Here is a 26,369-nt window from a genome sequence, read left to right on the forward strand (position 1 = left end):
CAAGACTTTAACATCCCAGAGCAACTCAAAATTGCTGAAGCACTTTTGTGAAGTGCAGTCACTGTTGCAATGTAGGATACGTGGCAGCCAGTTGGTGCACAGTAAGCTCCCACAGATAGCAAGACAGAATGACCAGATAACTTTTTTTTAATGACATTGGCTGAAGGGTTAATATTGGCCCAGGACTTGAGGGAGAACTTTCCTGCCCTCCTCCAAAATTAATATTTTGGAATCTTTTGCATTCGAGGCAGATAGGGCCTCAGTTTGACATCTGATTCAAAAGACAACATCACTGACAGTAGTCTTGGTGCTACACTGGGAGTATCAGTCTAGATTTTAGATTCAAGTCTCCGTAGAGGAACTTGAATCCCGAATCTTCTGACTCAGATACAAGAGAGCCATTCACTGAACCATAGGGCTGACAGCTTACGTTTTAGTCTGTCCTTTTGAAAATGATGAGATATTTTCTTCTGCACCAGTTGCTCTACAGAAGACTATCGGTAGCTTGATACTGTTTCACTTTGATTTTCTTGGCTTTGTCCTTTCACCCCTGCACCTTGCCTACTATTTAGCCATAAATCTTTAAGCAGCTGGTTCCGGCCACTTTGGGGCTGTTACACAATCTAAAGTGAGTTGTGATTGAAATTGAGAGTGACTGTCACCAATATAGAAACCCTTAGAAGTTGTATGAGTCACCTCTGCAGTTGTGATTCAGAGAGCTGAACCATAGAGGATCATTTAAACATTTTCTGTTGCAGGAACACATTGACCCAAGATGGTGGGGGTAGCAGATGATGAAAATAAAGATTAAGTGAGTACATTTGCCTATGTTATTGCCTGCTGTGCATGAATCTCTGCTGATTTATTGTGTTGAATGAGCAAGAAAGCTATCGGTTTAGTGATGTTTAATAGACCTGCACCTCTTGCCCTCGAAAAACAGGCATTGTTAGAAAGTTCTAGAAGTATTCCTTTTTTCTTCACCCTCTCCCAAAGTGATGACTCATGCCCTCTGGTGCCTTACCCAAGTAACTGTCTTTGATGTAAGAGGTTAGACAGTGAGGTCAGCAAGACATTCAGGAGTCATAGAGTCATAGAAAAGCACAGTATAGAAGAAGGCCATTCAGGCCATCAACCCTGCACCAGCTGTTTGGAAGAGAAATCCAGTTATTCCCACTCTTCGGTTCTTTCCTAATATCCCAAGAATTTTTTTCTCATTCAAGTACATACCCAATTCCCTTTTGAAGGCTGTCTGTTGAATTTTTTCCCACCAGTCTCTCAGAAAGTGCATTCCAGATACCTAACCACTCAAAACAAATAATTTTCCTAGCAGGGCTAGTATGGGATCCATGGCTAATTTTCCCACTTGTCTATTCTAAGGGCACTGAGAATCACTACAGAATTCCAAACCGCTAACCCGTCTGAGATCTGCTAAATTAGCCAGGCCGGGGTTCAAAGTTGGGACCTTATTTAGTGAGAAAATTTCTTTCCTGGAAGACCTTCACCTTCAAGCTCACCCTTCACCTGAAAGTTGTTGGTCAACATGGTCTTGCTTTTTTTCTTTATTCTTTCATGGTATGTGGGTATTATCAGAGAAGCATTTGTTGCCCATCCCTAATTGTCCTTGAACTGAGTGGCTTGGTAGGCCATTTAAGAGGCAACCACATTGTGTGGCCACACATAAGCCAGAGCAGGTAAGGGTGGCAGATTTCCTTCTCTAAAGGGCATTAGTGAACCAGATATGTTTTAACAACAGTCAATAATAGTTTCATGGTCACCATTACCAAGACTAGTTTTCAATTCCAGATTTATTAATTGAATTTAAAGTCCACAAGTTGCCATGGTGGGTTTTGAACCCATATCCCAACAGCATTTGCCTTGGCCTCTGGATGACTAAACTGATAACATTATCACTGCGTCACCATCTTCCTAGCTGAGGATTGAGTTAGTGACAGAAGCTATCTGTAACTATTCCTTTTGTTTTCCTTACCTTATCTCTTTGACTACTTGCATTACCTCCATCCTTCACATGGCAAAAGAAACTCTCACCTTTTCCCTCACCAAATGACTTTAAACTCCTAGGATACCTACTGTTTTTCAGATGTAGCTCAGTTGGCAGCTCACTCACTTCTGAAATAGAAGGTTCTGGGTACACATCCCACTTCAACACAACATCTAAGCTGACATCCTTCTGGTGCCACAATATAGTTTTAAAGCTCTGGGTTGCCCAGAGCAACATGCAGCACTCTAATTGTGACCCAACCAATGTTTTACTCAAAATGTTAATAGGACAATGGCTAGGATGGATGGGGTGGAGTTGTGCTTGGAACCACCCCACCCATGGGTGGACGACCTGCAGTCTGGCAATCATAAACAGGCAGGCGGGGTCAGTTTATGTGGGCACCATCAAATGTGACCCCGAGGGTTAGGGCAGGATTGCAACCCAACAAATTATGGGGCCTTGGTGTGTTTATCTCTCCTTACCTCAGACCTGCTTCCTTCCCATAACATTTTCTCACTATTAATTGCTGATTAACCTTCTCATACAATTTATTCCTGATAAGCACATTACAAATTTCGTGACCAGGGCGTTTCTATCTCTCATTACCTCATGACTTATTTCCTTTCCTTTCTTCTCTGATAATATTTGCTCACTATTTGTTGCAGCTGCTACTTCCATTCCAACAATTTCACTGACCTTGCTCTTCCTCTCCTGTCTCAGACCCCAGTCATTGGAGTTGACTGTTGATCAACCCATTACAGCTTAGCAGAGATATGTTAGTATTGGGATCCGGCTTTGTATAAACCATTGGTAGGAATGCCCAAATTGTAAATAATTGTACAGCAGTCAGTTTAACCATTCTCACAATTATTCAATCTAATTGAGAACACAAAAAAGCAGAGATTATTAGATTCTTAAATAATGCTGGTGGCTGTGTGTGAGGGACAGCTTTAGAATGCTTTCTCATGGTGCAGGAGGGGCAAAGCTACATTGTCCAGGAATGTGACGAGGTATAATTAATCTAAGGCCTCTACACACTAACTTTCTCAGTGATATTAGCGATCAGACCATTTGAATGCTTAGATCAGAAAATGCACAGAACGATGGTGAGACACAATAGAGGTACCATAACACTACTGGGTGTATAATATAGGTCACCAACTGGAAGGAAAGATATTGAGGAAAAAATTATAGGGAAATTACAGCAAGGTGCAAAAGCTACAGAGTAATGATAATGGGGGAGCTTAATTTATCCTAATATAAACTGCCATAGCAATACTGCAAAGATCAGACAAGGGCCTCAATCCAAAGAGGACAAAAGGCATTGCTGGATCTAGTTCTGGGGAATGAGCTGGGTCAAGTGGATCAACTATCAGTAGGGAACATTTAAAGAACAATTAGAGAACAATGATCATTGTGTCATAAGGTTATCTATGGAAAAGGACAAGGAACAATCTAGATTAAAAATACTTAATTGGAGGAGGGACAATTTCAGCAGCATGTGAACAGATCTGTCCCAGGTAAATTGGAATCAACTACTCCTTTTGTTTTCCTTACCTTATCTCTTTGCCCACTTGCATTACCTTCAACCCTCAGATGGCAAAAGAAACTCTCACCATTTCCCTCAAGCAAAACTGTAATGGATTAATGGGCTGTCTTTAAAGTGAAGATAGTTCAGGTACAGTTGGGGTACATTCCTGTGAAAAAGAAAGGTAGATCCTTAGAATTCCCCGGATGATGAAAGAGATAGAGGGTAAGATAAAGCAGAAAAAGGGCACATATGATAGATGTCAAGCTGCTAATATGAGTGAGAACCAGGGTGAATATAGAAAGTTCAGAGGGGAAGTGAAAAAAGGAAATAAGAGAGGCAAAAGGGGAGTCTGAGAAGAGATTGGCAGCTAACAGTTCAAAATTCTTCAATATTCTATCAATAGTAAAAAGGTAGTGAGAGGATGGGTGAGGCTGATTCGGGACCAAAAAATAGATCTACACATGGAGGCTGGGAAAGTGGCAGAGGTATTAAATGAGTAATTTGCATCTGCTTTACCAAGGAAGAGGATGCTAACCAAGTCATAGTGAATGGGGGGACAGTTGAGGCACTGGATAGGTAAAAATTGATAAAGAGGAGCTATTAGAAAAACTAACTGTACTCAAAGTTTATAAGTCTTCAGAACTGGATGGAATGCATCTAGGGATACTGAGGGAAATAAGGGAGACAATTGTGGAGGCAGTGGCCATAATCTTCCAATCCTCACATACAGGGGTAGTGGCAGATGACTGGAGAATTGCAAATGTTAGACTTTTGTTCAAAAAAGGGCGTGAAGATAAACACAGCAATTACAGGTCAGTCAGTTTAACCTTGATAGTGAGAAGGTTTTTAGAAATAATTATCTGGGACAAAATTAAAAATCTCTTGGATAAGTATAGGATTAATTAGCAAACTCAGCACAGGTTTTAAAGGTGAATTTAATGAAATTGATGGAGTTTTTTGATGATGTAACAGAGAGAGTTGATGATGATAACGTGGCTAATGTGGTGCACGTGGATTTCCAAAAGGCATTTGATAAAGTGCCACATGATAGGCTTGTCAGCAAAGTTGAAGCTAATGGAATAAAAGGTAGCATGGATACAAAGTTGGTTGAGTAACAGGGAACAAGGTAGTAGTGGTGAATAGTTGTTTTTCAGTCTGGGAAAGGGCTGGTGAGTTGCACTAGAACCTGCGCATAGCTGACAGGCCAATGGAACTGGTCTCTTCCTGTGCCACAACTTTTCTATGATTCTATGGTTAAAGACTTTATGAAGGCTTTCTATCAGAAAGGCTTTATACAACGCATTTCCAAGCAATGGGAATTATTGAGAAGGTGTTTGGCCCGTTGCCTAGGTCAGTTGCCAGTTGAGGTGGCTCAGGCATCCGATAAGGATGCATCCCTGGTAGGCTTCCGCTGGAGCTGTACCAGACACGGCCCACTGGGCGGAGACCTTGAGGTTGACCCAGGACACGCTGGAGGGATTACATCTCTCGGCTGGCCTGGGAACACCTGGGAATCCCCCAGGAGGAGCTGGAATCTGTGGCTGACGAAAGGGAAGTCTGGTTGGCCCTGCTCAGCTTACTGTCACCTCGATCCTCACCAGGAGAAGCGGTGTGAGAATGGATGGATGGATGGATGGGCTTGGCCCATTGCAATTCTATACAATGGAAACAGGATTAATAGAGATTTGATGGACTTGATTTCTACAGAATTGCACGAGACTGACTGGGACCAATACAATTCTATACAGTGGGAGTGAATGGGAAAGGGCTTTGTCCATTGGGATTCTCTGCATTGGGAATGACCAGAAAGGGATTGGTCCCAAATTCTCTTCAATAAGAATAACTAGGAAGTGGTTTGATAAAAACAACAAACTGCGGATGCTGGAAATCCAAAACAAAAACAGAATTACCTGGAAAAACTCAGCAGGTCTGGCATCATTGGCGGAGAAGAACAAAGTTGACGTTTTGAGTCCTCATGACCCTTCAACAGAACTGAGTAAAAATAGGAGAGGGGTGAAATATAAGCTGGTTTAAGGTGGGGGTGTGGGGGGAGAGAAGTGGGGGGGGTGTGGTTGTTGGGACAGCAAGCAGTGATAGGAGCAGATAATCAAAAGATGTCACAGGCAAAAGAACAAAGAGGTGTTGAAGGTGGTGATATTATCTAAATGAATGTGCTAATTAAGAATGGATGGCAGGACACACAAGGTACAGCGCCAGTGGGGGTGGGGTGAAATAAGACTAACAGGGCATAAAAGGTATAGATTTAAAAATAATGGAAATAGGTGGGAAAAGAAAAATCTATATAAATTATTGGAAAAAACAAAAGGGAGGGGGAAGAAACAGAAAGGGGGTGGGGATGGAGGAGGGAGTTCAAGATCTAAAGTTGTTGAACTCAATATTCAGTCCGGAAGGCTGTAAAGTGCCTAGTTGGAAGATGAGGTGCTGTTCCTCCAGTTTGCGTTGGGCTTCACTGGAACAATGCAGCAAGCCAAGGACAGACATGTGGGCAAGAGAGCAGGGTGGAGTGTTAAAATGGCAAGCGACAGGGAGGTCTGGGTCATTCTTGCGGACAGAACGAAGGTGTTCTGCAAAGCGGTTGCCCATTCTGCGCTTGGTCTCTCCAATGTAGAGGAGACCGCATGGGGAGCAACAAATACAGTAGACTAAGTTGGGGGAAATGCAAGTGAAATGCTGCTTCACTTGAAAGGAGTGTTTGGACCCTTGGACGGTGAGGAGTGAGAAAGTGAAGGGACAAGTGTTGCATCTTTTGCGTGGGCATGGGGAGGTGCCGTAGGTGGGGGTTGAGGAGTAGGGGGTGATGGAAGAGTGGACCAGGGTGTTCTGTTTTTGTTTAGGAAGTGGTTTGACACATTGAAATACCCTATTCAGAGACAATGTCCATTGACTTGATGCTGAATGTACAGATAGATCTGAAAATCTCATGAGATTCCCTGATGTGGAACTCAAGAAAAGGTGTAGAATGGGAGATCTGGAGACATTAATCAAATCTGCTATATGCTGTTCAGTGATATTCTAACATGTACAATATGCATTAGTTTCAGACTACAATGTTAATTTTGTCATGGTATCTGCACGATGAGAATGGGGTGGTCCCGAAATAATGAGGAAACATTTCAGTGTCATAAAATTTGTAATCAACAAGCACAACTTATACTTATATAGCGCACTTAATGTAATACTATGTCCCAAGGTGCTTCTCAGGGGCATTATAAAACAAAATATCACACCAAGCCATATAAGGAGATATTAGGTCAGGTGACCAAAGGCTCAGTCAAAGAGGCAGGTTTTAAGGAGTGCCTTAAAGGAGGAAAGCACGGTGGGGAGGCAGAGAGGGGTAGGGAGGGAATTCCCGTGGTTAGGGCCTAAGAATCTGAAGGCATGGCCACCAGTGGTGGAGTGATTAAAATCAGGGATGCTCAAGAGGCTGGGATTAGAAGAGTCCAGATATTTCAGAAAGAGTTGTGGGGCTGGAGGAGATTACAGAGATAGGGAGGGGCCAGGTCACGGAAGGATTTGAAAGCACGGATGAGAATTTTAAAATCAAGACATTGCTCGACCCGGAGCCAATGTAAGTCAGTGAGCACAGGCATAATAGGGAACGGGACTTGCTGCCAGTTAAGACATCGGCAGCAGAGTTTTGCATGACCTCAAGTTTACAGAGGGTAGAATGTGGGAGAGTGGCCAGAGAAGCATTAGAATAGTCAAATATAGAGGTAACAAAGGCATGGATGAGGGTTTCAGCAGCAGATGAGCTGAAACAGGGGAAAAATTGGATGGTGTTACGGAGATGTAAATAGGCAGTCTTAGTAATGGCACAAATATGAGATTGGAAGCTCATCTCGGGTCAAGTTTGACACCAAGGTTGGGAACAGACTGGCTTAATTTCAGACTGTCGCCAGGGAGGCGGCTGGAGTTGGTAGCTAGGGAACAGAGTTTGGATCAACACTGATGTCTACTTCAGCCTCCCAGGCTTTCAGTTGGGAAAGGTTGTAGAATGCTGGGCAGCTCCGCATGCCATCCACTCAACTGCAGGTAAAGCGCAAGAGAAAAGCAAAATAGATGTAGACTTTGTGTTAGCTACTTTTATTTACAAAAGTATATTCTGCTCTTCAAAGTATTTTATAATGAACCAGTGTGGAATGGGTGCAAGTTTCACCCGCGGACTGTGCTGAGTCAACCGGCGTCAGTTGGGACAGCACAAGCTGTATATAGTTCCAGCATTCCAAGGAGGGGGATATCACTTAACTTTCCTGTTGGCTGTACCCAGTGACTCTTGCCAACTGGTGTAAATCTTGAGTGGTGATAGAGTTCGTTTCAGCTGTGGTGACCTCTGTGGTTTCTAACCCACTGAGATTGACTACCTTGGCTTGGGCATAATAAACATTCCCTGGGTCACTTGTTGGAGGGACCTGAGGGCACCTAGAACCTACAGAATGGACGGTAACCCAGAAGAAGTCAGTACCTTCAGGAGAGGAGGAAGCAAGAAAAACTGAGTTGCCTTTTGATAGGCTCTGTAAGTCTAAGTTCAGCTGTTTGGAGTCACTGATATGAACACGGTGATAAACATCTTAAAATATACTTCAGCATTTTATCCACTATTTGGTTTGTCTATCATTATGTGCACAGAATTCTAGTTGACTAGCGTGATATGCAACTTGTACCTGTTAACTATTATTTTAATATAATTTAGTATTTCAAGAGCTAGCTCCTTTTTCATTGGTAAAGGGGGAAGGTTAATGTGCACTTTCCTCCCAGGATGGAAGAGGAGCATCACATTTTTGGATTCTGATACGCTTACAAAAAATGATCATGATACAATTTATGTGAAAAAAATCAGGACTGAGTTAAATGCAGGTCTCAAGAAGGTTAATTCATGGACAAAGGAGAGTTGGCAGATATAGATTGGGATTCAGTGACAGAGTCTGAATGATTAGCTTTAGACGATAAGCATGTTTAGGAGTTTCCTCACCTATTCAGGTGAGGGCGATTCTGTTCTTACAGATGCACCATGGACCGTTTGTGCAGTATATACTCTTTGGAGAAAGGGAAAGAAAAGAAAAGCCAATTGTCAGAGCACTGAATGGGAAAGGAGTTGGAGTCCCAACCGTTTCCCTTCCTGAACATGGGAACAAAGGAATAGGAATGGGTCATTACTCCACCCGAGCCTGTTCCATCATTCAATTAGATCATGACTGGGCTGCATCTTTACTCCATCTACCTGACCTTCGTTCCATGACCTTCTAGTTTTAATTTTCAAGCCTCAACTGCTTATGAGGAATAGAGCTTCAGATTCCCACTACCCTTTGAATGAAGAAGTGCTTCCTGACATTATCCCTGAGTGATATAGCTCTAATTTTGAGGTTATGCTGCCTTCTCCTGGATTCCCCAACACCAGAGGAAATAGTTCCTATCTTACCTTATCAACTTGTGTGATTATCGTAAACACCTAGAGTGTGGAAGAAAGGTCAGACAGAGGCAGTGAATCAGCCAGTTAGATAAGGGAAAGAACCCTGTCAAAGAGGGAGGAGAAAGGCTCATCTCAAATTTGTGGCTGGAGCTAACTAAGAGATTGACAAAGGAAAGGTAAGTACACCTGTTAAAAGGAGCAGCATAGTGTATTTCTTGTACCTGGCTTGGGGGGGGGGGGGGGGGGGGGGGGGGGGTGGGGGGGGTGGGGGGGTGGGGGGTTGTCTTCTGTAGTTAATTAAATGCAGGGTTGATACATCTGTTACTTGAAGATTGCTGAAAAGAGAGACATGTTGCCAAAGCTTTTCATCTTGTACACATCAGGACAAATGCAAGAATGCCAAATTTCAAACAATCACAACAATTTATACTACAAGAGAAAAGGGTGCCAATTGGTTGACAAGTCAACTCTGATTGACTAAGGCATTGCCATGGAGGAGAAAACAATGGGTAAATATAGGCTCCCTAAGCGCCCGAGTAAGTCTGAAAAGGCGCAAGGCTTGAACGTATTCCTTTGGTTTATACAGAAAGGGTCCTTGTGTATGAATGTATGTCACTTCTAGCAAGTGCAAACAAGGCGTGTTATAACCTCAACTAATTATCTTAAATGGATTGTTAGAGCTATTAGCACACTCAGGATTGTTCAGCAAGTGTTCCCCAATCTCGCAATCATATCTAACAGAGAACATTTGATTTTGGGTTTTGTAAGTGCGGGCTGTTTGAGTACAGTCTGTACTCTGTCTATTACAATCAGCCAAAGGAATATACTGTTTGATTTGATCAGCCAGTGGCTGAGATGTATGGCCCATGGACCTAGCATTGCACGGGCACTGAAATTCATACACAACATTGCTCAGTTGCGTGGTGGGCAGTAACATCTGTTATTTTGCATGTTCATGCTCTGTCTGTAAAGCAACTTAATGACTGTTGAAACTGTGGGAAAAATTAAAGGACCCATGGCTTTAAAGAATTGAGAAGATTTCTATTGCCCCAGTGAAGAGTATGAAAAGGATAAAGATGGAGGGCTTCAGGGAATGAAGGTTGTGTGTGTTGAGAATGTGTGATCTGAAGGAAGTCAATGAACTATGAGTAAAGGACTGGATAGAATGGGCTAATGAATGGATGAGATCATTGATGTGGAGAAAGAACAGAGTGGGAGAGAGGAAAAGGCCCATGGGGAGAGATGCGAGTTGATGGAAAGCGGTTGGAAGATGAGTCATCATCTGCAGCGATTGAAAGAAACATGAGAACCATCAACACAGCTTTGTTGGGAGACACTAAGATCATAACAGACCTGTTAACGATTTAGAGATGTCAAAGCAATGATAAGTTATCTATCAATAAGTTCCAGAATCAAAATCTACAGGTGAGAAATATAGGAAGAAAGAAACTGCATTGATTATATAGCTCAAAAAAAGGCCATTTGGTCCAACCAGTTCATGTTCCACAAGGGTCTCCTCTTATATTCTTCATCTTACTCTATCAATATAACCCTCTAGTGCATTCTCCCTCATATAAATTATACTTTTAGCCTTTGGTGTCCTTGGAACATTCCAAAGCATCTAAGAGCCAGTGATTCAAAAAAAAATCTTCATGGGCTTCTGGAGTCACTTGGAAAGGCCAGCATTTATTGTCCCTCCCTATTTGCTCTTGACTGATTGGCTTGCTAGGTTTTATCAGAGGGCAGTTAACAGTCAGTATATTGCTATGGTTCTAGAGTCACATGTAGGCCAGGCCAGGTAAGGGCAGCAGATTTCCTTCCCTAAAGAATATTAGTGAACCAGATGGGTTTTTACAACAATCTGGCAATTCCACAGTCACCAATACTGACATTAGGTTTTTATTCCAGGTTTATTAATTGACTGAATTTATATTTCCCAGCTGCTGTGGTGGGATTTGAACTCATGTCTCTGGATAATTGATCCCAAGGACTCTGGATTACTAGTCCAATATCACTATGCTGCTATGCCCTCTATTTACCCACTTATTTTGAAGTGTAATATAGGAAATGAAGCAGCCAATGTGTTCATAGCAAAACCCCTCAACAGCAATGATACAAATGACCAGATTAGCTGTTTTCTAGCGGCGTTAGTTGAGGGGTGGATGTTTGTATACCAGGGATACCAACTCCTCTGTTTTTCTTTGAATAATGCTATAAGACCTTAAATGCCCACCTGAGAGGGAAAGCGGGACCTCAGTTCAACATCTCACCTGAAAGCCGCCACCTCCGACAGTGCTGCGCTGAAGTGTCAGCTCATGTTACAATGCTAAAGTCTCTGGAGTGAAGCTCCAGTAGAGGTGGCGGCACAATGGTATACAGTGGGGAAGGAGTTGCCCTGGGAGTCCTCAGATCGACTCTGGATCCCATGAAGTCTCATGGCATCGGGTCAAACGTACTGCCCCCAACCCCCTCAGCTGATGAATCAGTGCTCCTCCATGTTGAACACCATTTGGAGAAGGAATTGAGGGTGGCAAGAGGGCAGAATGCACTCTGGGTGGGGGACTTCAATGCCCGTCACCCAGGAGTGGCTCGGTAGCACCATTACTGAGCTGGCTGAGTCCTAAAGGACATAGCTGCTAGACTGGGTCTGTGGCAAGTGGTGAGGAAACCAACAATCTACCATTACCATCAAGCCAGGGGATCAACCCTGGTTCAATGAAGAGTGCAGGAGGGCATGCCAGGAGCAGCACCAGGTATACATAAAAATGACGTGTCAACCTGGTGAAGCTATAACACAGGACTACTTGCATGCCAAATGGCATAAGCAGCAGGTGATAGACAGATTTAAATGACTCCACAACCAATGGATCAGGTCTAAGCTCTGCAGTCCTGCCACATCCAGTCGTGAATGGTGGTGGACAATTAAACAACTCACTGGAGGAGGAGGCTCCACAAATATCCCCATCGTCAATGATGGAGGAGCCCAGCACATCAGTACAAAAGATAAGGCTGAAGCATTTGCTACAATCTTCAGCCAGAAGTGCTGAGTGGATAATCCATCTAGGCCTCCTCCAGAGGTCCCCAGCATCACAGATGCCAGACTTCAGTCAATTCGATTCACTCCATGTGACACCAAGAAAGGGCTGAAGGTACTGGATACTGCAAAGGCTTTGGGCCCTGACAATACTCCAGCAATAGTACTGAAGGCTTGTGCTCCAGAGCTTGCTGCGCCCCTAGCCAAGCTGTTCCAGTACAGCTACAACACTGGCATCTATCCGGCCATGTGGAAAATTGCCCAGGTATGTCCTGTACACAAAATGCTGGACAAATCCAACTTGGCCAATTACCACCCCAACAGTTTACTCTCGATCATCAGTAAAGTGATGGAAGAGATCATCAACAGTGCTATCAAGCGGCACTTGCTTAGCAATAACCTGCTCACTGATGCCCAGTTTGGGTTCCACAAGGGCCATTCAGCTCCTGACCTCATTACATTCTTGGTTCCAACATGGACATAGAAACATAGAAAATAGGAGCAGGAGTAGGCCATTTGGCCCTTCTTGCTAAAGAGGGAGTGCAGCGAAGATTTACCAGATTGATTCCTGGGTTGGCGTGACTGAAAATGAGGAGAGATTGAATCGGTTAGGATTATATTCACTGGAATTCAGAAGAATGAGGGGGGATCTCACAGAAACCTATAAAATTCTAACAGGATTAGACAGGGTAGATGCAGGAAGGATGTTCCCGATGGTGGGGGAGTCCAGAACCAGGGGTCACAGTCTGAGGATACAGGGTAGACCATTTAGGACTGAGATGAGGAGAAATTTCTTCACCCAGAGAGTGGTGAGCCTGTGGAATTCATTACCACAGAAAGTAGTTGAGGCCAAGACATTGTATGTTTTCAAGGAGGAGTTAGATATAGCTCTTGGGGCGAAAGGGATCAAAGGATATGGGGAGAAAGCGGGAGCAGGCTATTGAGTTGGATGGATCAGCCATGATCATAATGAATGGCGGAGCAGGCTCGAAGGGCTGAATGGCCTACTCCTGCTCCTGGTTTCTATGTTTATATTAGGCCTTCTTCTTGGGACTGGTTGCGGTCCAGGCAGCGCGCACTACTATGCTCTTGGCAGTGCCGGGACTACCTGCCAAACTGAGAGGTGGAAGTCCCACACTGCTCCAGCTCAGTCTGCTCGCTGTGAGTTACGGCTGCAGGGGGGGGGAGTGGTTGGCTCCACGTCAATTTTGCTTTCAGCAGGGCAATCCCTCCGCCCCCTCGTAACATGCCGCTCTGTGTGTGTGTGTGTGTGTGTGTGTGTGTTTGCTTATTTATTTCTCCTCTTCTGCTGCTCTAACAGTATGTTCTGCTCATTGCTGCCGATCAGTGGGATACCCTTCTTCCATCTTTCTACTCAGCTGGAGTTCCGTGTTTCACTGTTCCTGAACAGCGAGCAGCTTCTTCTTCCCTGTTTCCCTGCCAGGGGGGAGAGAAGAAACTATTGTACCTTCTTCCCCTGCTGTTCGACTTCTACCACCGCATGGGTAAATGAGAAATTCTTTTAATTAAAATGTCTTATAGCACAATATTGATCTCAGCCGGGAGGCCATATCGCAAACACTAAAGAGCTAAAGTAATTTATGCCCAGGAGAAGCTCCGATGTACATATAATGGCCCAAGATGCAATAATCAATGCTTCATTTTCCTTTCAAATAAATTATTAAGCCTTACCTGAGACTTGAAGATTGCTCCCATGCCTGGGGAGGCCCCTCTTGCCCTTCTCAGGAGGCCGTCATTCATAAGAGATATTAAACCGAGGCCCCATCTCTCTGCTGGAGGTGGATGTAAAAGATCCCCGGCACTATTCCATAGAAGAGCAGGAGAGTTATCCCCGGTATCCCAGCCAACATTTATCCAACAATCAACATCCCAAAAACAGATTATCTGGTCACTATCACATTGCTGCTTGGGGATGTTTGCTGTGTGCGTAACTGGCTGCCACATTTCCTTCCTTACACCAGTGACTACACTTCAAAAGTGCTTCATTGGCTGTAAGACGTTTTGAGATACCCGGTGGTCATGAAAAGCGCTATATAAATGCAAGTCTTTCTGTCTTTCTCTCTTGTATTCCTCATAAAAGAAACAATTTATTGCCTAATCCATGATTTTTTTCTCATCCCCAACTGTCCACCCAGCTCTCTCTGAGCATCTCAATCTTCCTTGTCACTCTCACCCTCCTTTATTAATCTTTCTATTCCAATTGCTCCTCTCCACTTTTCACTCATTCCTCCAACTCTTTAGAACAAGCACCTTACACACTTCCCTAAATCCTCGCATTCTTGTTGTGCTGGAGTATAACTCAACACACTCCATCCTCTATTGTAATCCCTTAGTTTTAAATTCATCCCGCAACCCATTGAGGCACAAGCTTGTTGGTCGCCTAACTACACCTGAGACAGAGGGGTCAGGGGGAGTACCTAACTGAGGTATGGCTAGTTTATATCTCAGTCGGGACTAGAATGCACCTAAGGCAGGGGCAACACAAACCTGAGTGAAGGATAATACATCGCTAAGATAGTGCAATTGAGTGAGGGGTAGTATACATTGAGTCAGGGGGTTGTACAACCTGAGGCTGGATAAGACATGTCTGGAGCAAAGGTAATACATGTCCGAGCAATAGCCAGGCAATCTGCTCTAATTTGGCTGATCTGAGCCAGGATGGCAATTGGAGTGATACACCCAACTAAAATGGGGAAATGATAAAACCATGGGCAGGACTTTTAGGCCGGCGTGTGGGTGCGATCATGTCCAGGAGAGGCCGGGCAATGCACCACCGCCTGCGATCAGCCCCCGACCGCGATTTCACCCTCGCTGGCCAATTAACGGCCAGCCAGCGTGAAACGCACACTGAAATACTTGGCACTGGCAGGGTGGAGGCGGGAGGAGGGCGGACGCTGACATAAGCACAGGCGCTGGGGAGCACGGAGTGAAAGCTCCCTGAGGGCAGAGAGCTGCCTCAAGGAGCTGAAGAATTTAAAATCGAGAAATCAAGATTTTAAAATCCAGAAAAAAATGTCCTCGCATTAGAATCAGTCACCTCAACATACGCATGATGAAAGTTCTGTCCATACATTTTTATTTTTTTTATTATTTAATGCTGGAAACCTCATCCCGCCCTTGGATGAGGTTTCATCAGAAATGTGAAGGCTGCCATCTAAAGTTGGATGGACCATGAAAAATTGGGGACAATTGGATCTTTAATGGGCTTCATTGCCCTCTTAATTGTCAGCGGGCGCGCTCACGACGCCTGCTTGCTGAGCTAAAACATTCTGCACCTTGTTTCCGCCATTGATCATTACCCCATGCAACCAAACGAAAAGTGTACCGGTGGACATCAGAGGAGGCTCAACTCAGTGTACTTCAACAATAAGATTAAGAATTAACGTAGACGTTTACCTCTGGGATCTTGGTTTCATCCTAACCTGCGGATTGAAATGAGCTTGGCAGTTTCAACCTAATTCTCAATTGGCCCGAGATCTAAAACTGTCTCAAGTCAGTGTTAACCTGTCACTCTCACTAAGGGCAGGTGGTGATGTAATGGTAATGTCACTAGACTAATAATCTTGTGACCCAGGCCAATGCTTACGGACATGGGTTCAAATCCCACTACAGCAATTGGTGGAATTTGAACTCAATTAATTAATATTGAAGTTATGAAAGTTTGTCTCATGATAACCATGAAACTAATCACTGATTGTTGTGAAACTCATCTGGTTCACTAATTCCCCTTTTGAGAAGGAGTTCTGCTGTCATTACCTGGTCTGGCCTACATGTGACTACAGATCCATCGCAAGGTGGTTGACTCTGAACTGCCCTCTGAACTGGCCTAGCCAGCCAATCAGTTCAAGGGATGGGCCAGCTATGCTCACAACCCATGAAAGAATAAACAAAAATGCGCAAATCTGCTGTCAGTCAGAATGCTCTAGCAAGGAGCAGTTTTATATCTGCTATTATTTTGTAAAGCCCTTATTCTTTTTGCATGAGTTTTTGAATCATTAAGATGCCAGGCATTCGGGAATGAAACACTTCTACCATTTTGGGCGGAAATTTGCCTTGGTTGGGAACACAAAATGGACAGCATGATTGGTTTGATACTCAGTCCCATTAATGTCCATTGGACAAACTATTGTATACGGAGTATAATTTAGGGCTGATACAATGTCATCCAAAGTGAAATAATTATCTGTCAATTAAATAACCACGCTGCCATTTTAGTCGACAACTTGTTTTACACAGTGTACCTCTAAATATTCTTACAGAATTTCTTGCTTCCATTTCCAACTATTGATAATGTAAGAGCAACCAATGAGTACTTGCCAAATACTGCATTGCCATTGGAGAAGATGGTAATGTCTTAACATCCTCTAAGTCCCTGCTTGGCTTTTCTGGTTCTTACAGAATTTCCCGATTAACTCTAACAGTCCCTATACTGGTGAACAGTCAGTGGATAACAGCCTAATCTTTCTGCACCAATAGAATTGCATCATCCTACCTATTCTTAAAAATAGCAACTTTAGAAATGTGTTTATAAAAACATGAACCGCAGTATAGAGATTAGAGCAGTGCTATTTTTCATTTTTATTATGCGCAGAGGTAGTTACCAACAGCTAGGTACATGCAGGCAGGGCCTATATTTCCATGGGGTTCTCCCCATATTCCGTTGGAACTTCAGCAGAAGTCAGGCAGAAGTTCCAGAGAAATGGCTCTCAGCCATAAAATAATTTCTCCAAGGGGGTCGGATTAGCTTCATCCTGAAAATCCACCATGGAATTTCCAGGCAACTGTTTCTTTCCTCATTTAATCATTTAGGATTTGTTATGAATAAAAAGATTGAAAGCTCTAATTACCATTTGTGTTTTGTTGAGAGTGATTCCAATCTTTATATTTTCATACATTTGGAGAGATGGACTGGTTGACTCAAGTAGACAGAAAGAGACAGTAAGGTAGAGTTGAGGTCGGGACAGGGTGGGATGGGGGTGGTGGGGATTGGGGGAGGCGGTGGCATTGTGGTATTGGCACTGGGCTAATATTCCAGAGGCTCTGGGTAATGTTCTGGGGACCTGATTGTGAAACTTGAATCCGATAAATATCTGGGATTAAAAGTCTGATGATGACCATGAAACCATTGTCGATTGTGGTAAAAAAAAAACCCATCTGGTTCACTAATGCCTTTTACAGAAGGAAATCTGCTATCTTTACCTGGTCTGGCCTACATGTGACTCCAGACCCATAGTTAGTTGACTACTAATTGCCCTCTGAACAAGGCAGTTAGGGATGGGCAATAAATGCTGGCTTAGCCAGCGACACCCACATCCCATGAATGAATAAAAAATAAGCGAGAGAAAGAGATTGTGCAAGACAAACAGTGGGGATAATTTTAGGGTTAGGCTGACAGCAAATTGGTGATGAGCACCCATTTTTTGCCTGCTGTTAAATGTTAAAATTACCCTCAGTGAGTGAAAGAAAGAGAGAGAAAGGCAGAGTGAGGAAGAGACAGAGTGTGAGAGAGAGAGAGCAAGGTAGAAAGAGACAGAATGAGTGATAGAGAGAGAGAGTGAGAGAAAGAGGCAGAGTGAGAGCACAAATGAGTGAGCACACGATAATGCTTGAGTTGATTTAAACCCTACAACTCACCTTCCCTGTCTCAACACAGGCAAGGGTTAAAATGACCAGCAGAGAGGAGGATGATCCACTGCTTGCTCAGCTCTTTCTCAGGCACCCACACCTCTTCCTAATTCTAAGGTGTCAGCCTTAGCTCCACGCGGGTAGCACTCACAACTCTGGGGCAGAAGGTTGTGGGTTCAAGTGCCAGAGACTAGAGCACGTAATCCAGGCTGATGCAATATTGAAGGGAGTGCTGCACAGTCAGAGATGCTGTCTTTCTGATGAGATGCCTGCCTCCTCACATGGAATTGAAACATCCCAAGGCACTATTTTGAAGAGGATCGTGGAATTCACCCTGGTGTCCTAGTCAAAATTTATCCCTTAACCATCACTAAAACAGATTACCTGGTCATTATGTCATTGCTCTTTGTGAGAACTTGCTGCGCACAAATTGGCTGCTATATTTCCTACATTGCAACAGAGACTACACTTCAAAGCTTTCAGATGTCCTGAGGTCAGGAAAAGTGCTGTGCAAATCTTTGTTTCTTTTCATTTATTATGTGACTTTAACCCCACATTAAAGACTCTTAACTGCCCTCTAACCTACTAAACCACTAAGTTGCACCTAACAAGGCCAATAAATGTCAATGGTGCCCAAATCTTTTCTTTCCTTCTTCTCTTCTTTCCTTCGTTCTGTAGTTTTAATACATTCTGGATGCTGTCCAAGTTTCCTCTTGAACTGCATCCAATTCCCTGATCCTTTGTGTGATGTGGGCAGGGGTTGGGGAATGAGGGATTTTGTCAGCTATGTTGTTGTAGCAACAGATCAGATCAAAGTTCTACAATCTTGCCCGCATCCAATGGTGGACAACTAAACAACTACCCAGAGGAAAAGGCTCCACCAATGCCCCGTTCCTTGATGATGTGCCAACATTGGGAGGGTTGTCCCACAGACTAGTCAACCAACAGCCAGACATAGTCATACTCACCAAATCATACACTACAGACAAAGGGCCAGACACCGCCATCATCATTCTTGGTATGTCCTGTCCCACCGGCAGGGCAGACCCACCAAAGGTGACACAGTGGCATACAGTCAGGAGGGAGTAGCCCTGGGAGGCCTCAACATTGACTCCGGATGCCATAAAGTGTCATTACATCAGATCAAAAATGGGCAAAGAAATCTCCAGCTGGTTACCACCAACCACCACTCCCCTCCCCCACCCCCACAGCCTCAGCTGATAAATCAGTACTTCTCCATGTTGAACACCAGTTGGAAGAAGCATTGAGAGTGGCAAGATGCAGAATGTACTCTGGATGGGAGACTTCAATGTCCATTGCCAAGAGTGGCTCAGTAGCACCATTACTGAGCAAATTGGCTGAGTCCTAAAGGACATAGCTACTAGACAGGGACTGCAGCAGGTGGTGAGGGAGCCAATAAGAGGGAAAAGCCTACTTGACCTAATCCTCACCAATCTACCTGTCGCAGATGCATCTGTCCATGACAATACTGGTAGGAGTGACCACCGCATAGTCCTTGTGGAGATCAAATCCCTTTTTCACATTGAGGATACCCTCCATTGTGTTGTGTGGCACTACCACCATGCTAAATGGGATAGATTTTGAACAGATCTAGCAGTTCCACAACTGGGCACCCATGAGGGGCTGTGAACCATCATCAGCAGCAGAATTGTACTCAATCACAATCTGTAACCTTATGACCCGGCATATCCCCCATTCTACCATTACCATTAAGCCAGGCGATCAACCCTGGTTCAATGAAGTGTGCAGGAGAGCATGGCAGGAGCAGCACTAGGCATACCTAAAAATGAGGTGTCAACCTGGTGACACTACAACACAGGACCACTTTCATGCCAGACAGCATAAGCAGCAAGCAATAGACAGAGCTAAGTGATTCCACAACCAACAGATCAGATCTAAGCTCTATAGTCCTGCCACATCCAGTCAGGAATGTTGACGGACAATTAAACAACTCACTGGAGGAAGAGATACTGCAACTATCCCCATGCTCAATGATGGAGGTGCCCAGCACACCAGTACAAGAGACAAGGATGAAGTATTTGCAACCATCTTCAGCCAGAAGTGCCGAGTGGATAATTCATCTTGGCCACCTCCTAAGGTGCCCAGCATTACAGATGCCAGTCTTCAATCCAAATCATATCAAGAAACGAATGAAGGCACTGGATACTGCAAAGGCTATGGGCCCTGACAACATTCCGGCAATAGTACTGAAGACTTGAGCTCCAGAACTTGCTGCACCCCTAGCCAAGTTGTTCCAGTACAGCTACAACCCTGGCATCTACCCAGCAACGTGGAAAATTGCCCGGGTATGTCCTGTGCACAAAAAGCAAGACAAATCCAATCTGGCCAATTTCTGCCCTATCATCTCAGTCCCAGGACATCACTGCAGGAACTTGACAGAGTAATGTCCTCGGACTAACCATCTTCGGCTGCTTCATCAATGACCTTCCTTCCATCAAAAGGTCAGAAGTGGGGATATTCGCTGATGATTGTACAATGTTCAGCACCATTCGCAACTGCTCAGATACTGAAGCAGTCCATGTCCAAATGCAGCAAGACCTGGACATCATTCAGGTTTGGACTAATAGGTGGAAAATAACATTCATGCCACAAAAGTGCCAGGCAATGACCATCTCCAACAAGAGAGAATCGAACCATCTCCCCTTGAAAGTCAATGGCATTACCATCAATGAAGTGCCCACTATCAACACCCTGGGGGTTACCATTGACCAGAAATTGAACTGGTCCAGCCATAGAAATACTGTGGCTACAAGAACAGGTCAGAGACTGGGAATTCTGCGGAGAGTAACTCACCTCCTGACTCCTCAAAGCCTGTCCACCATCTATAAGGCACAATTCAGAAGTGTGATGGAATACTCTCCACTTGCCTGGATGAGTGCAGCTCCAACAACACTCAAGAAACTGAAAACCATCCAGGAAACAGCAGCCCACTTGATTGGCATTCCACCCACCACCATCAACATTCATTCCCTCCACCAGCGACGCACAGTGGCAGCACTGTGTACTGTCTACAAGATGCACTGCAGCAACTCACCAAAGTTCTCTCCTTTGAGAGAACCTTCCAAACTTGCAACCTCCACCATCAAGTAGGACAAAGGCAGCAGATAGACGGGAACACCATCACTTGCACGTTCCCCTCCAAGTCACTCACCATCCTGACTTGGAAATATGTTGCTGTTCCTTCACTGTCGCTGGTTCAAAAGCCTGGAACTCCATTCCTAACAGCACTGTGAGCATACCTACATCACAGAAACTGCAGCAATTCAAGAAGACGGCTCTCCACCCACTTCTTAAGGGCAAATAGGGGCGGGTAATAAATGCTGGCCTAGCCAGCAATGCTCAAATCCCATGAAAAAATTTTAAAAATCAGCCTACTCGCGATCATCAGCAGTGATGGAAAGGGCCGTTGACAGTCCTATCAAGCACCACTTACTCAGAAATAACCTGCTCACTGATGCTCAGTTTAGGTTCTGCCAAACATGGTCAAGAGAGCAGAATTCGAAGTGAGAGTGATTGTCCTTGACATCAAGGCTGCATTTGACCAAGTGTGGCATCAAGGAATCCTAGCAGAACTGGAATCAATGGAAATCGGGGGAAAACTCACCGCTGGTTGGAGTCATATCTAACACAAAGGAGGATAATTGTGGTTTTTGGAAGTGTTGTGACCAGGTGAGAAGGGGTGAACTGGCTCCCCTCTAATCAACCTCCTCTGTTGGTCATAACAAAGGTTTAAGCATTTTTTTTCATCAAGAAATGCCTTTTCCAAAACAGAATGTATTTAACTGTTAACGCAGTGGTCAATAAAGAGCCAATCAAACAAGGTTTTTCTTGAGTTGAAGAAAGAGCAAATTAATTAACAACCAAACCCGAGAAAAATAATAATAAAAAATGCAACATCACATACACAGGTGTCAGAAATAAGGAAAGTTCGAGTTCAATAAAAAAATTTAAAAGAATATACGTTAAAATGTTCTTTGTTCGTCCTTGAGGCGTAGGTTTTTTTTAAATTATGGCCAAATTAGATTAGCTGGTTTCCTGGTCAGACAAGTGAGATGTTGCAATTATTACGAAATCTTAGTTCGCTGGTAGATTTGTAGTAAAGTGGGCTTCGGAACTGGGTAATACACTTGTTCCAAAAGGGAGAGAGGGAGGGAGCCCAGCTTTCAGCCAGTCTCTTCTGCTGAAGTCTTTCTTGCAATCTCTCTGCAGTAGCTGCAGCCTGCCCTGTGTATTCACCCATTATGTATTTCCAAGGTGTACCGGGTAGATCTGCGGCAGTCGTGGTTTCAATATCCAGCACTTTGTATTTTAATGTCTCCTCCTTAGACAGCTATGAGCACGGCATTAATGAACTCTAACAAAATTTACAAGAATGGTTCCAGGGATGAGAAACTTCATTTATGAAGATAGACTGGAGAGGTTGGAACTATTCTCCTTGGAGAGGAGAAGGCTAAGAGGAGATTTGATAGAGATGTTCAAAATCATAAGGAGGCTGGATAGAGGAGATAGGGAGAAACTGTTCCCGCTTGTAAACGGTTCTAGACCGAGAGGGCACAGATATAAAATGGTTTGCAAAAGAAGCAAATGTGACGTGAGAAAAACCTTTTTCGCACAGCGTGTGGTTGGAGCCTGGAATGCGCTGCCTGGAAGTGTGGTGGTGGCAGGTTGAATTGAGGCATTCAAGAGGGCATGGGATGATTATTTGAATAAAAACAATGTGCAAGGATGCGGAGAAAAGGTAGGAGAATGGCACTAGGTCATAATGCTCACTTGGAGAGCCGGTGCAGACATGATGTGCAGAATGGTCTCCTTCTGCACCGTAACATTCTGTGATTCTGTGAAGCCAATAGGAATCTGTGGGGGGGGGGGAGGGTGGGGGGGAAATTTCCCCCGACACAAATTAAGATGGTTGTGGTTGTTGGAGGCCAAACATTTCAGTCCCAGGGCATAGAACCATAGCTGCAATTTTCAAGCCCTGGCAGCATTCTGCAAGTCTTCTCTGTACTATCTCCAGAGGAATTGTGTCCTTCCTGTAATGTGGTGACTAGAACTGTACATAAAATTCCAGCTGCGGCCTAACCAGCATTTTATACAGTTCCATCATTGCATCACTGCTTTTGTATTCAATACCTCATCCAATAAAGGAAAACATTCCATTTACTTTCTTGACCACCTTGTCCACCTGTCCTGCCACCTTCAGGGACCTGTGGTGATGCACTCCAAGGTTTCTCACTTCCTCAACCCCTCAATAATTTCCCATTTATTGAGCATTCCCTTGCTTTGTTTGCCTTCCCCAAATACATTACCTCACACTTTTCCAAATTAAATCCCATTTGCCACTTCTCTGCCCGCTCAACAAACCATTGATATCATTCTGGAGTTGACAGCTATCCTCTTCACTATCAACTACATGGCAAATGTTTGTGTCATTCGCAAATTTAAATATAAATCATTAATATATACAACAAACAGCAAGGGCCCCAGCACCGAGCCTGTGGAACAACACTGGAAAGTGTTTTCCATTCACAATAACATTACCCTTTACCCTTTGTTTTCTGCACTGAACCAATTTTTTGATTCAACCTGCCACCTTCTTCTATAACCCATGAATCTCACTTTCCTGACCAGTCTGCCATGTGGGACCTTGCTAAGTGCCTTACTAATATACATGTAGACAACATCCACTACACTACCCCTATCAATCCTCCTTGTTACTTCCTCAAAAAATTCTATTAAGATGGTTGTGGTTGTTGGAGGGAGACACATCTAAAGACATAATCTTTCCCTAACAAAACCATGCTGACCATCCCTGATCAATCCATGCCTTTCTAACTGACAGTTTATCCTGTCTCTCAGAATTGTTTCCAATAATTTGCTCACCACCGCAGTCAGACTGACCAGCCTTTAATTTTCTGGCCTATCCCTCGCGCCCTTTTTAAATAATATTACAACGTTTGCAGACCTCCAGTCCTCTGGGACCTTGCCTGTATATAGTGAGGATTGGAAAATGATCCTCAGAGCATCCACTATTTCCTCCATAGCTTCCTTCAACAGCCTGGGATACAGCCCATCTGGCCCTGGTGATTTATTCACCTTCAAGAATGCAAGTCCCTCCAGTGATTCCTCACTCACCAGGCTTATTGTATGGAATATTTCACACTCCACTCCTTAAACTAGAATGTCTGCATCTGCCCTCTCCTTCATCATCTCCCTCTCACCACCTCTGCTGGAGTTCCTCAGGGTAGTGTCCCAGGTCCAACCATTTCAGCTGTTTCATCAGTGACATTCCCTCCATCATAAGGTCAAAAGTGGGGATGTTTACTGATGGCTGCCAAGTATTCCATAGCATTCACGACTCCTCAGATACTGAAGTGGTCCATGCCCACATGCAGCAACACCTGGACAAAATTCAGATTTGGACTAATAACTGGCAAGTAACATTCATACCACACAAGTGTCAGGCAATGTCCATCTCCAGCAGGAGAGAATCCAAACATCTCCCCTTGATATTCAAAGGCATTACCACTGCTGAATCCAACATCAACATCCTGGGGGTTACCAGTGACTAAAAACTGAACTGGACTAGTCATATAAATACTGTGGCTACAAGAGCAGGTCAGGGACTGGTAAGTCTGAGGCAAGTAACTCACCTCTAGACTTCCCAAAGCCTGTCCACCATCTACAAGGCACAAGTCATGAGTGTAATGGAAATGGAATACTCTCCACTTGCCTGGATGAGTACAGCTCCAACAACACTCAAGAAGCTTGACACCATCCAGGACAAAGCAGCCTGCTTGACTGGCACCCCACCCACTACCTTGAACATCCATGCCATCCACCACCAAGGCACAGTGGCAGCGGTGTGTACCACCTACAAGATGCATTGCAGTAACTCAACAAAAGCTCCTTTGACAATACCTTCCAAACCCATGACCTCTACCACCCAGAAGGACAAAGGAGGCAGACACATGGGAACACCAGCACCTGGAAGTTCCCCTCCAAGCCACTCACCATCCTGACTTGGAAATATATCGCCTTCCTTCATTGTCGCTGGGTCAAAATCCTGGAACTCCCTAACAGCACTGTGGATGTACCTAAACCACATGGACTTCAGCGGTTCACGAAGAAAGCTCAATTCCACCTTCTCAAGGACAATTCAGGATGGGCAGCTAATACTAGCCTTGCCAGTGACACCCACATCCCATGAAAGGACAAAAGAGAAGGAAAGGTCGGTAGTGCCCGCAGTCAGTTCCCATGCAATGCCCAAGACAAGTAGGTAGGCCGCCTGGGTCAAGAGTAGCCGAATCTCCTCCTCCTGTGCCTTGAGGCACGGAGGCACCCACCTGCGCCTCCACCACCGCCTGAGATCAGCTAGCAAGCAGGAACTGTACTTGGACCCTTCAGCCGGTTTGACTCTGCACTGGTTCTATGTGCACTAGGACCATCAGGGGAGCTCAGTTCATGATTCACAGGCTGCACTAACGTGTGCAGATTTTCTTTTCACAGAAGAATAATTCTCTCATAAATACTTCTGTGTGCTAGCAGCCCATATGGAAATGGTTAGCGTCAAAGCTGCATGTAAAATCATTGGACTTATGCCAGCCAGGAATCGCAGGCCAGTTATTTTATTATATACCCAGTCATGCAGCAGGCTTAAAGGGGCACTGTCATTGCGGGGATAAAAAAACATTTATGCAAACTTTTTTAAAATTGCTGACAATTTTCCCTTCTTCCCTTCCGATAGTGTTGGTTTCTGCTGAGGGTGATCTCAAATAGCAAATAATTTGCTGCCAATCACCATCTTGCAAAACCAGCTATTTCACAGGGAGCATTCAGTTTTTTTTTAATTCTTTCCCACAATTTGGGCATCACTGGCTAGGCCAGCATTTATTGCCCATCCCTAATTGCCCTTGAGGAGGTGGTAGTGGTGAGCTGCCTTCTTGACCCATTGCAGTTCATGTGGTGTAGGTATACCCACAGTGCTGTTAGGAAGGGAGTTCCAAGAATTTGACCCAGTGACAGTGAAGTAGCGAGGATATAGTTTCAAGTCAGGGCGGCGTGTGAATTGGAGGGGAGCTTGCAGGTGATGGTGTTCTCATGCATCTGATGCTCTTGTCCTTTCAGGTGATAGAGATCGCAGGTTTGGAAGGCACTGTCGAAGGAACTTTGGCAAGTTGCTGCACTGCATCTTGCAGATGGTTCACACGTTTTGTGTCAGTGGTGGAGGGAGTGGGTGTTGAAGGTGGTGGATGGGGAGGCCGATCAAGCGGGCTGCTTTGTCCTGGATGTTGTCAAGCTTCTTGAGTGTTGTTGGAATTGCATTCATCCAGGCATTGTTAGAGCAAAATTCAGCACTATCTGAAGGGAAATCTGTAGCAATGAAGGATTTGACCAAGGCCTCTTTTTCATGAAGACAGTGCTCCTTTAAGCCAGCAGCGTTAACTGGATATGTAATAAAATAACTGAGACATTGCAGCAAGCTGTGTGCCTGGGACCCATTCCATTATTTTGGTTCACATTCCAGTCTTAGGGAGTGCTGTAGTGTCAGAGGTGCCATCCAAAGTCAGTGGTAATTTACCCAGACCCCATCCTCCTTTTCAGGTGGATGTTAAAAATCCTGTCTCACAACTTAAAGAAAAACAGTGATCCCAACCAATATTTCTCATTTAATCAACTTGATAACAAAATA

The 26,369-nt window shown here is 44.4% G+C and overlaps 1 long non-coding RNA gene across 1 annotated transcript in view; it reads left to right on the plus strand.

Annotated features, from left to right (window-relative positions):
- LOC121290319 overlaps window positions 1–26,369 on the plus strand; it is a 424,761-nt gene that overhangs the window by 165,801 nt on the left and 232,591 nt on the right. The window contains exon 2 of the long non-coding RNA XR_005945767.1: window positions 759–811. This is a non-coding gene — a long non-coding RNA (uncharacterized LOC121290319). The remainder of the gene's footprint in view (window positions 1–758; window positions 812–26,369) is intronic.

The sequence above is a fragment of the Carcharodon carcharias genome, chromosome 18, assembly GCF_017639515.1.
Source record: "Carcharodon carcharias isolate sCarCar2 chromosome 18, sCarCar2.pri, whole genome shotgun sequence".
In the NCBI taxonomy this organism is placed as follows: Eukaryota; Metazoa; Chordata; class Chondrichthyes; order Lamniformes; family Lamnidae; genus Carcharodon; species Carcharodon carcharias.